This window comes from Protopterus annectens, chromosome 4.part1, assembly GCF_019279795.1.
Source record: "Protopterus annectens isolate FY-2018-M chromosome 4.part1, PAN1.0, whole genome shotgun sequence".
Lineage (NCBI taxonomy): Eukaryota > Metazoa > Chordata > Ceratodontiformes > Protopteridae > Protopterus > Protopterus annectens.
The window spans coordinates 336934791-336948684 of NC_056734.1; positions in this window are offsets into that span (position 1 = coordinate 336934791).

Below are 13894 nucleotides of genomic sequence, written 5' to 3' on the forward strand. Positions count from 1 at the left end.
CCTTCTGTCTCACTGCTACAGGATAGTTCCCTCCCTGAAGTAACCACCTCATCAGTTCTGGCTGCAGGTATGCAGTCTGTCTGGGTCTCCCCCAGGCTACCAGACCTACATGTTTGTCTCCTAGCCTGACTGCATGTAACTGCACAAACACATGGTGCTGTCTCATCCAAATCCTTCCCTATCAGGACATCTGCAGGATAGTAGTTTGGTACCCTTGTTGTCTTAAGACAATCTACTATTGGCATTTTGTTTTTCCCACTTACTGGCTCCCTCAACTTTGGTTCCCCACCTTAGCTCCTTGGATACCTGTATGCCATATGGCCCCACTGGTTGCATTCAAAACATTTAATCCTAGCTCCTGGACATATACCTGTACTAGTGTCTTCCCTGCTACTGGCAGATTCTGTTGGGGCAGTCTCTGCTGCCCACCATGGGTTCCTTTAGTCCCATGAGCAGTACTGGAGGTCACTTTCCTGTGCAGGACTGCCCTGCTTGCCAGGTATAGGTCTCCCTTCTTTCCCAACTCATCTGAAGTAGTACATTGTCTATCAGCTAACCTGATCCTCATGTCCTCAGGCAAAGTGCTAAGGGCGTGTTCCCTCACCAAAAGGTTGGACAGCTCTTCAAAAGTGGTGACCTGACATCCACTCACCCACCTATGGAAATAAGTGCTCAGATCAGCAACATATTCACACACACTTTTATCTGCCTTCCATCTATGCTCATGAAACTTTTTACTATACATTTCAGGTGTTAGCTTAAACAATTCTAAGAAGTGATTTTTAACAGCAGTATAATCAAAACATGCAATATCAGACATTTTTGACAAAGCAGTTACAGCTTTACCATGGAGCAAAGGGGTCAGGAACCATACCCAGAGCCTTTGGTCAACACCATACTAGTTGCATACCCTTTCAAACATATGAATGAAACTATCAAAATTATCCCACTCTTTAAACTGTGGAAGACATTTTCTGACCATTTGCTCTTCTGGGGTCCAGTTACTCCCTTCCCCATTACCTCCATGACTCTGGCAAAGAGTCAGCATTTCCCTCTCATGCTTCATCTGCCGCTCCTTTTCCTCGGCTTCCAAGCGTAGCAATTTCTCATTCTCCTCAGCCTGTAGACTCCTGAAGTCTCTCACCTGCTTCTACCTCCAACTCAAGTCTCTTTAGCTCCAGATGGATTTTTAAGTCCTCTGCAGAAAGGTTGAGCTGTCCATTCTCCAAGGGTATTATATCTCCACTGCCAGTCTGACTGTCCTACTGGTTCCAGTTTTCTGATGCAGCTGTAACCAAGGCTGCAATCAGTTCTGCCTTAGTCAGGTTTCCATGCACCAGTCCCCTAGTCTGGCACATCTTGGCCAGCTGGCTCCTTGTCACCTTTCCATACTCCTCTGCTGACATGCTGCCTGCTCACCCTGACTAACTAAGCTAGCAAAAGAAATAAAACAATTGTGATCTGAACTCTGAGTATTCACTGCATGGTTGATTTAGAGTACATAACACCTTCAAAGTTCACTGTACACAAGCTACAGGAATTGACTCTACCCACACCACTACAAGCCAATTAGTATTTGCCAACCAATTAATATGTGGTGTGGATATCCCACCACTGCCAAACAAATTAATATGTGATGCCGTGCCCTGGCCCAGCAATCAAGGAGCCTCAATCCTCACCACTAACACCAATGAGGGGCATTTCATATAGTAGGAAATGATAATAAATTCACACAGTAAAGTGCAATTTCCCTCAAGAGCACACAGAGATGACAGTCAGTATAGGGCTGGTCGCTCCCTTGCTCTCCAGGTCCCCAATAAGAGTCCTCACTGGCACTGCTATATGGTCCAGATCTCAGCCTAGTGGGCATGTTAAAACCTCCAGCACCCTCTCTGTGCAACCAGTGCTTTGTGTCCCTGCCCAAGTAGCTGACACGCACACACACACACACACACACACACACACACACACACACACACACACACACACACACACACACACACACACACACACACACACACACACACACACACACACACACACACACATACACACTTTGAGAAGAGTTTATACAACCACACAGACACCCCTGGGGAAGGCTGGCACAGGTTTTCCAGCTGTGCCCCTTTTTCCCAGACTATACAGTAGTACCAGCTGCCACCACCCACGAATATTTATAAGCTACTCAAAGGCCCTTAAAAGGGTATACAATTATTCAATATCACAGTCAAAGGAGGCAGCGGAACACAGCAGTAAAATTTAAGAATTTACTCCCAGAACAAACAGAACAGTAAGCGCTTTTGCAGTTCAGACTGTCTGATGAAGCAGCTGCTGCTGCGAAAGCGCTTACTGTTTGTTCTACTGTTTGTTCTGAGAGTAAATTCTTGAATTTTACTGCTGTGTTCTGCTGCCACCTTTGACTGTGATATTGTATGATTTATTTTTTGGAGGACCGGTTTACCTACACCATAGTCTTTGTTCTTTGTTGCCTTATACAATTATTACTGTGCAATATTATTATCCAATTGATAGTACAGCCCAGGGCTAAAGCTGTTGAAGTGGCTTTGTACAATTTTACCAAAGGCATGCAAGTGCATTAAAGAGCTTTAATTATCTCTAATTAATCTCTAATTATCTGTCTATAATCTCTCTATGGCTAGGCTGGCAGCCTTCATCTATCTTCACCCAATCTTCACAAACAATACATGTTGATGTATGTGTATATATATATATATATATATATATATATATATATATATATATATATATATATTGATTTAAATATTAGTGTTTATTGTTTATGGGATAATAGTTTAGTTGGAGCAAACTGTATAGGGGTAATTATAGTTCAAAGGGACCAAAAAAGAGATTTTTAATAGATGAGATAAGAATAAATAATAAACTTAACAGTGATATTTTAAATTTTTACCCACAGAAGAGACAATGATTCAGGTACAGGAATAAGAACCAGTTGGATTCAGGCCAGATGAAGTTTCCAAGAATAAACAAGCAGAAACAGCTAGAGGTAAACTGGCATTACCATAGAAATAAATAATTAACAATTATATTTATATTTACAATGGCTTTTACATTAACAATTATACTAAGCAGGAAATCTTAAAAGAGTATTTTTCGTTATTCTACAAGGGGTTAAAATTTATAGCCACTAAGAAATTTAACTTGGTTTCCACTCTTATTGAAACAGAGTTGTTTATTAGGAGATTAAATTTGGCTATATTTTTAATGATAAGAGAAATGCAAAAAAGAACACTAATGTTTTATCTATAAAGAAAAGATTAAATAATTGAAGACTTATTTTTACTTAATTTACAAGTAAAATATAAAAAGAAAAGGATGTATTCCTATTATTTACTAAGGAAGAATGGAATTTATTTCAGAAGATTACAAATGATAATTCTATTCAAATTATTAAACCTGATAAAGCTGGGGGGGTAGTCATATTTGACTTTTTGAAATATTATAAAATTATGTCTATTTTAATGGATATTGAAATGTATGTTCTAGTTTCATTAAATGAAAATATAGCTTATAAAGGAATAGATTACTATTTAGAAGAGTATTTATTGGATCAGAGAATAAATTGCAATGTTTATAATTATTTTGTAGTCAAAAGCCAGTAGTAGCTACAATTTTCAGAATTTCCAAGATTCACCAGAGTATTGAAAGGCCACTTTTCCCCCAACTGTTTCTGGGAGAAGATATAAGGCATATCCCTGGGTGCGTAATATTGGGGAGATGATTGACACTATTTACTCAAAAGTGAAGCATTTAGTGGTGGATTCTTTGGAATTCTCAGGACATCTAAAGGAAGAATTATGGTCTAAAGCTAATCTTTCTCATTGTGGATGTCTTGGACTTATTTACCTCAATACTGAAAGAGAGAGGTTTAGAGTTTTTTATAGTAGCATAACAAAATATTCCACTTTAGATACTACTAGGTTGAATTTAATTAATGAACTCATAGCCTTAGTTTTAGAAAATAATTGTATTTTTTATGAAGGGGAAATATTATCAACAAATTAAGGGAGTAGCAACGGGGGCCTCTTGTGCCTCCATATTTGCTAATTTAGTGTTACTTGAATGGGAATCCAGGTCTATATTTGATAGCTATTTTTTAAGTATACCAAAATATATGTTAGATTTTTAGATGACATATTTATTTTATGGAAAAGGTCTGAACAAATAAATTGAGGATTTTATGAATTATTTAAATTGAACATCCTCTTTTCTTAAGTTTATACATTATTTTAGTAAGATGAGTATTCATTATTTAGATACAAAAATTTCACATACTGAGCATAGCTTCAAATCCAATATATATAAGAAGCCAGCTTTTACTAATTCTTATTTAGAACATTCTAGCTGTCACCCCTTCGATCAGAAAAGAAGTATAATCAAAGGGCAGTGTATTAGAGCAGCTTGAATGACATCTCAGTTAAATGGGGTTAAAAAACAGTTAGATTTTTATAGTTAGCATGTTTTTACAGAGGGGGTTATCCTCACAGTTAATTGGTGGCATGAAGGGTTATGTTATATCACAGTGGAGTCTTAAATATAAACCTTTGTTGGATATAGGGCTTGAGAAGGATGTTGATACACAAGACATCAAGAAGTATGAGAGGGCTTTAGTAATTGAGTATGGTCCCCACTCTCAAGAAGTTAAGATATTTTTATTAAAAATTGGAACACTTTAAGGGGTAATACTGAAATGTACCATTTGTTGGCAGACAATTGCTCTTTTATTTTTAAGATGGGGTCCAATTTAAAAGCTAATTTTAAAAGTGGAAAACTCCAATGGGATTTGGTTAGGGATTTTGAAGGAGGCAGAAAGAAATGTGGGTTTTGTAAACAATGCCCTTACATCCTTAATTCTGAGTTTCTTATTTTGAATAATATTACATAATCTGTAGATACATTAGCATAATCTGCAAATATTGTAACATGTAATTACGTAACCAAGCTATGTTTCCAATCTGATGACTTTTTGCTTATAATTTTGTCTGACCATGAGAATTGTGAGTCCCTATTTGGGAACATTACTAAACCATTGTACAAAACACTCTGTCTTATATTTTCGAATGTTATCTAATGCCATGTGTAATCTATGTAATATTGTCTATTGGAGCTTTTCTCTCCAGGCCTCCACTGGAAATGGACATTTATCCAGTCGGACTATTCCGGTAAACAAATATGAAAATAAATAAATAAATAAATTACTAATACAAAAGTATTTTTCAGGAAGGGCAACTGCTTAGCAAATCAAGTGATATATTTGGTGAAGTGCTTAGATTGCCAAGTATTTTATGTGGGAAAGACAGAAAGGACCATTAGAAACAGAATTTATGAACATCTATATGAGATAGGTAAGCATAATATAATAATAATAATTCCCTCTCAAAACATCTTATTAGTAGCCCCAATTGTACCATGCTTAATTTTGCTATTTGAGATCAGGTTAGATATGATCTCAGAGGTGGAGATGACAAGACCCTTTTGAAAGATAAAGAAACCAGTTGCCAGCTTAAGTTAACTGCTTCTCATTTTCCAGGCATTAATGAAAATATTTTCCTTCAGCCAATGTTAAATTTAAGGTAAATGTATAGTGAGTTTTATTTAACTTTTTATATTCAGATATTGTATTTATAAATTTGATTGCTATGTTTTGATTGTTTTGTTTATTTTTTTTACAAGTACTACATAGTATATTCCGGTTGTTTTTAGGGTAGGGTCCTTTTAAATTTGGATGATGCGAGTAAATTAAGTGTTTTTTAATCAGATTTGTACATATAGATTTTCCCTATCAATGCATTTCAGATTCTGATGAATTCCATTTTCTTTCTGTTTCTTCCTGAACGAAGGTGCTCAATAACATTCTTAATTAAATAGTATGTTTTTAAGTTTGTGGTGTTCAGTTTGAGTCTGTTGCTGCAATACTGTTTTAGTTTTATATTTACTTTAGATTAATTTTAGTGTGATATCACTTTAAGAAGTGTATACAATTATAATGGGGTGTATGACATCATGTATTGATTGGTATTTATGCAAATGTTTAATTAAGTGCACTGTTCTGAAGAAAGTGCTAACCAGTTTATGGTTAAGGTGTGGTAGTTTGTCTTATTATACACTTCCTTGGTTTGTTTTATTGAGGTACCTGGCTTTGTTAGTAAATGGCCATCAGTGTTTGTGCTATAGAATTTGAAAGCAGTGTTAGTATCCTAACATGTAGCATTCTTGTCTTTGGTGCAGGAGGCTGTGTGTGTTCCACTTCTTTTCCATGCAGATGAATTGCAGATACTGCAGTGCACTTTGAGGGGAGGGGGGATGTTACACTCCATTGGATGACATATTAATCTAGGGCCGCATTTGACTGTATTATTGATAGGTGCTGTGAGATCTCTTACATCCACCTGAGATATTGAAAGCAGTAAGGGGTTCTTCATATATAGATATATATATATATATATATATATATATATATATATATATATATATATAATATATATAGATAGATAAATATCTACAGTACTATTTACAACTTACATGTTTAGATATTTGCAGAGTTATACAGTATTCCTTTCCATCATTGCTATACAATCTTAGATATCTTACTATTCATTATTATGCTAAACTTTATTTGAACTGAACCCCGCTCCTTTGTTCCGCAAACACCATCTAAGTTTTCTTAAAATTGTGGCTAGTTTCCATTTACTATTAAACATGATTTCATTTAACCTTTCATTCCAAATGGTCTGCAAAACATAAAATAACCTTTTATCTGTTTTATTACCATATTCCTTATTTTTATGTTTATATCAATACAGAATCATAGCCATATTTATTTAATTCTTCTTTATATTATCAAATACATTTTATTTGCACAATTTTTCCCACAATTTTACAACTCTTATATACTGTAAAAAGAATGTTCTATAATTTCTTCTTTGCCACAATATATACACACTCCTTCACTGATTTTTTTATATGGTATATTTCCCTTTACTGGTAATTTATTAATCATTAATCTCCATAAAACACACTTGACATTGTACTATGATATTACATCATGCTCTTCATATTCTTATAGCTTTAACTTTTTCATTCACTACCACAGCCCAAGGATTAACATAATAATATTGTGTCATGATATTTTATACTACACTTTTCTATCATTTTCTGTTCTGTCAATTTTTATTTTCCATAAGAGTATTTTTCTTGATAACCTCTAATTATTTCATTTAAACATGCTTTTCCTATTTTAAATTTTTATAGCATATCATCATGCTGCTTATATTTGGACTATAGTACATTTACTACCAACTTTTAATTTTTATCATTTATCCAAAACAATACTTTATAGAAATTCAAAGAAGTAGCATAAACAATTGTGTTTATTAATGTTAAATCTCTATCTTACTTTTGAATGAATGAAGACTCCTCTCTTCACTGGATTCTTTCTTGAACCCCACATAAAAGAACAATAGCTTGTAGTATTTCTTTTTCACAGATATTTGGCAATATATAAACACTAGCTAAATATGTGATCTTTCCCAGTAAAACTGAATTAATCAAATAACCTTTTTCATGAAATGGCAGCATGCCTGTTTTCCAAAAATAACAAAGCTCCTATATTTTATCAAATAACCTATTCCATCGTTTCTCACTTATCTTTTTACCAGTAAATCTCATTCCTAATACAGTGATTTCTTATATCTACAAAGATACTCCTCCTATTTGTATTATATCACCCAATCCATTATTTTTTCTTTATTTAAAGTCATGCCTATTATGTTTAAACATTGAGGTATATAACATATAATTTCTTTCATCTAGACTTTGTTTTTTTTTAATCAGTATATTATTTGCTTAAATAAACATGACTCGAATTTTTATACCTTCAGTTGTATTATAACTAGCATCTCTCATGTAAATTTATGTCTCTGACTAATACATTCATAATTAATGTAAATAACATAGTACTCAAAGGACATCCTTGACATATCTTATTATTTATATCTATTCCTTTGCTTAACTGGGGTTGTTATAATGGTTAAGGTATTTATCTCATAGGCACAAAGTACAAGTTTTGATTCTCACCTTTGAGAGAGAAATTTGCTATGCTTAAAATGGACGCCAAGGGCAGTTAGCCTAATACTTACCTATGAACCTATGAACCATGCATCCATTAAAATGCTAACTTTATTTTTATTATATGCAGAACAACAAGTCTTATTTTTTTTACTAATATTATACTCTTCCATAATTGTCCCAAAAAATCAATGGTGCATTGTATCAAATGCTTTATTTATATATCCTATCATGATCCTGCTGTCATCAGTCCTGTTTATAATATCATCCACGATTTCCCTTACTATGAATTATAATTCCTGGCATCCTTTTTCCCTTTAAACTATCAATGCTATCTTCCATAATACTTTTCATTTTACTTTCTATTCTCTTCTGAATTATTTTCATAAAAATCTTATAATCTGTATTATTCAATACTATAGGTCGCATATTTTTATCCACTTGTGCATAACTTTTAAGAAGTAATTTTTTCTACCATTCTGTAATTTTTTTTTAAATAAAATTGGTATTCTATTCCATCTGATCCTGAAATGGACAGTAAATTAGCACGGTGAAGTACCTTATCTAACTTATATACAAAATCTAATTTTCAAATTCTTTATTTTCTTTTTCTGTAATTTTTTTAACATGCCATACATTTTTTGCACTTGTTTCTTATCTTGAAACATTTTCTTTACATAATTTCTTATAATATTCATGATTTGTTCCTGAGATTTTCTTAACTCTGCTTTATCATCTTTCATTTTTATCAATATAGTAGCATTCTCTTTAATTATGCCACTCAAGTAAGCTGGCACCTCTTTGCTTTTACCTTGTAAACATATCTTTGCTTAAATAATAATTCTTTGGTTTTTCTCTTGATTGTTTTCATAAATTCTCCATTCTATTATATAATATTCACTGCCACTTCTTTTCATACATCTGACTATCATTCTTAAAAACACTGGGGAGAATTCAATAAAGCTTACAGGATTTTTTTGTGTGTAGGCATCTCACAGTGATGCTTATACATGAGTGAACATTTTTAGATTTAGTAAGCACTGCTTAAGGGCGAGCATGCATGCCCAAACACGGAAACTTCTGTGACATGCAAATCGCCTCATAAGCAGGTGGATCTCATGCAAATGAGGCCAGTAGAGTGACCCAGCATGCAAAAAGGGAACTGCTCAGACCCTATGTCAATGACCATAGTATATAAGTAAAAGTTCTGTGTACAGAAGTCTAGACAGATAAAAGGGGGTATGAAAATGTAGAAATGTGGACATAAACCCCCTGAAAAGCTAAGACCACATACACATATGAGCAGAACTATTAGTCTGTATGTCAGAAAGATTAAAGGGAAGAAGTTAAATTAATATTTTTTTTTTATAATTTCGGCATATTTTTGCTATGTGCCACAGTGTGCAAACATGATTAATACAAAAAGAATAGGAAAAAACAAAGAAGTTTATAGTATATGTCAGAAATGTATTATAGGAGCTTGACTGAGCTCCCTACAGTGGTGCATTGCTGCTGTTGCTTAGGTGATGGGGCTATGAAGTTTGTAGTATCTAGGCAATCAGCATGGAAATGAGGTGAGGTTACTGAATAGCAGAAAGGAGTAATTGTGTCCTCATATCCCCTTTTAGTAGGGTTTTACACCATGTTGATGTTTTCACAGGGTGTGGCTGACAGCGGGATGTGTGTCTCCTCACTTCTAAGCTCTTTTAAGCTGAGATGCACATATTTGTGTGACATGCCACCTGGTGTATTAAATTAGACATTTTCACCTTTGTATAAGCTATGCTACACAGAGTGGTGCAGTGAGTGGTATTGTGCATTGAAATAGGGCAATTAAATTATGTTAATTATATTGTAGGCAGGTGGAATGCATCTTAGTTAGCCAATCACACATTCTGCACCTACAGCAGATCTGCATAAAGTATGTATACACCCCACATTCTGATATTCCTCTAATACTCTGGAGCATTCAAGCACAGACTTGGGAATTTTAACTGAGACAATGCTAGGGGCTACTGCAGGTCTGCTACACCTGTATGTACTAGAGGCTGAAGTCAATTCTGCTGGTGCTGTTGACAATAGGCCTAGTCAGAGAAGGAGAAGAGTGTTCAGGCCAAGGGTAACCTTCCAGGAGCTACATGAGCTAGAGATTGTACAGGACTACAGGGTGGATAGGGACAACTACAGAAGCTCACTGAACTCTGCTGCCCTCAACTCAGACCCAGAGCAAACAGAGGGGAACCCATCCCAATGGAAACAAAGATATGTGTAGCCTTTAGAATACTAGCTACAGGTACTTTCCAATGACCAACTGGGGACATGATGGTGGTCTTACAGACATCTGCATCCAGGATACTCCACCAGTTCTTAGATGCCATGCTACCACATGCCAGTGAGCAGATATCTTTACCCCTCACTGCTGAGGTGAGGGCCAACAATTTGCAACACTTTTTCCATGTAGCACACTACCCTGACATACTGTGTGTCATAGATTGCACTCACGTACGCATCAAGGCACCACCCAGTGAAGAGGGTAGAATCTACTTAAACTACAAGGGGTACCACTACATCAACTGCCGGGTTGCATGCAATGCCCAGGCGATTATCCTGAATGGGTGTGCTGGTAGCCCTGACATTTATCATGACTCCCATATCTGGCACACATCACAGCTGTACCAGATATTTGCTAGGGTGGACATCCCACATGGTCATTTACCGGGGGATGCTGCATACGCCCTGGAGACGTGGATGATGACACTCATCAGAAATGCACACACACACACACACACACACACACACACACACACACACACACACACACACACACACACACACACACACACACACACACACACACACACACACACACACACACACACACACACACACACACACTGAAGAGTGCCATAATGAGGCACACGCACAAACTAGGAACATCATAGAACATTTGTTTGGGCTTCTGAAGTTATGGTTCCAATGCCTCAATATACCTGGTTGAGCCCTACAGTATGCTCCATGCAGATGTGCTCATATGTTCACAGTATGTGCTATGCTACACAATCTGATCCTGCAGAAACAGCTGCAGAAAGATCAGCAAAGGGAAGGGATACACAGTCCCCCACCAGTGCCTGTCAACACAGCCACAGTAACAGGAGAACTCAGAGGAGGAAGCCCCTTCTGATGTCCCTGTAGGCAGACGTAGGCATGCTCAGTATGCCCTGGCTTTGGCTAAGTGACAATGCATAGCACATTCACTGATAACCTAGGGACCTAGGGACAGGTACATTACTCCTACTCACATACATCAAACTTGATGCCAGGCAACCCACACACCAGCACCTATCCATGTATTGGATGTGTAATGCTTGCATCATACAGAGTCAGACTGAAACTACAGTTCTGTCATCTGCTACATTTGCAAGGTAAATCTCTAACCTACACAGTACTTGTAAGGGTTAGTATGATATTCTATGGTGCGTATAGATCTGCTACATTTATGTAAGTAAATATAGTGGGCCATTTGGACAAAAGTAACATCCTCATGGGACTACAGATACGCTGTCCACTATCTTTTGTTCTTTAATAGTCACTAGGCTTCATGCATGGTATATTCACTACTTCAGTCAAGGGAGATGTTAAACAGTGGAATTACATGATATCTGGACTTCTGTGTATCCCAGCAGAACATGAGGTGTTGTTCCCCCCACCCCAGACACAGCAGTGTTCCCATATAACTGCTCTAACAGTTACTCATCAATGGTATATCAGCCGTCCAGGCAATCTCAGGGCAATAACATAGAAATTGATCATACATTGTATGTCTCACTTAACGCAGGAATAATAATGTATATATATTTTTTTTAAAACAAATTTATTGTTTTAACATATAAGAGAAATATCATAACAATTTTATACAAATAATTAAAAATAGGTATTATTATAATATTCAACAAAACAACTAAAGTATTTACAAAGACATCCACTACAATCAGATCAATTAATTAAACTAAAATACTGTGCTATTGAAATTAGAATTTTTTAACAAATTTTGTAAATTATCCCATACAATAAAATGTGATGTTTTTCTAGTTGTTCTCATTCTAATTGTGCTTATTTCCATATGACACATTATATTCATAACATTTTTAAATTCATTGAACGAAGGAGGTGTATCTGAAATCCAATTTCTAGTTATTATTTTCCTAGCCACTGCTAGGATAGACCATAACAAGGGAAGCTTAATCTTTTAACACATTGAGGTACAGGTGTGTTGAATAATATAAGAGACTTAGAAATAATGAAATTATCTGTAAAAGAGCCTGCAAAAATTCATTAATTGACTTCCAGTATTCTTTCAACTTCATACAGTCATAAAACATATGAGCCCAGTCAGCATTAATTTCTACATTACATCTCTTACATAGATTATCTTTATTATTAATTTTATTCATCATCAAAGGTGTATAAAAAGATCTATGTAAAAATTTCCATGTATAAAGTCTCCAGACAATGGAAGATGTAGTTCTATGAACAGATTCCAATATATATTGTTTATCTTGTTGAGTTGGTGGGTCCCCATTAATAGAAGTGAAATAATTCCAGTATGAATCTACATTGTAAAAAGTTTCTTGTCTGATAATTTTATGTATATATGAAAGTTTACCTTTATCAGAAACTTTATGCTGTAAATTTATTATCAAGTAATCAATCAGTTTTGGAATAGATTCTTTAACTGTTATAGACATTAGATCTATTCTATCAATGAGATGTTGTCTAAAGATCTGAACCTCTAACCAGCAAGTTTCTCTTAGATCAAATTCTTGTTTTAAGAAATCTAGATTTTTAACTTTATTATCAGATATCAGCTGATACCAGTACTTTAGATTATTATCTATAGCTAAATGAGCTCCTTCAGAAGTAGATGACATAAGCATACCCTGAGTATAAATTATAGGAATACAATAAAATTCCATTCCCTATACTTAGGGTGCATGAATATAAAGTTACGATAACTAATAATAATATTTAATGGGTAACAGACCATATGTTTAGGTGTAATAGGTGAAGTACAAAATTCCTTTAGCAACCACAACATGGAGTTATTTATAATCATATTTTTATGTGTTAAGGAGATTTTCATGAAGTGCATACTAATTAGCTCCCAATAATCTTTCCATTTTATGACATATGACCGATCTATTAATAAAGTAATAACTTTTATAATAGAAGAGATAATATATAAATTAAAGTCTGGAAAAGAAATACCCCTTGAGACCAGCTATTAGTATGTTTCTTTAATGCAATCCTAGGTCTATTAGGTGCCCATAAGAAATTTAACATTAGTGTATTCAGTTTCTTGATAGTTATTTTTGTAGGTGAAAGTATTATTGATTGTATTAAGTATAAAATCTTGGGGAATATTATCATTTTAATAATTGTAAGTCTCTCCTCCATAGTAAAAAGCATATTATTCCAGGTATTAAAAAGATTTTGTATATTAAGAAAACAGGTATTATAGTTATTATATATAATAGATTTAATATCTTTAGATAGTATTATACCTAAATAAGTTATCTGACCTGAGTTGGGTACATATTTAGTAAAATCACTAATGAGAGTATTTTTTCGTGTATATATAGGTAGTATTTTAGTTTTTTCTTCATTGAATATTAAACCAGAAATACTTTTAAAATTCATCATTTTATCAAATAAAGACTGCATAGAAGAATTAGATCCTGCTGATGTAATTAGAACATCACCTGCAAAAAGTTGCATTTTTGATGTTGTA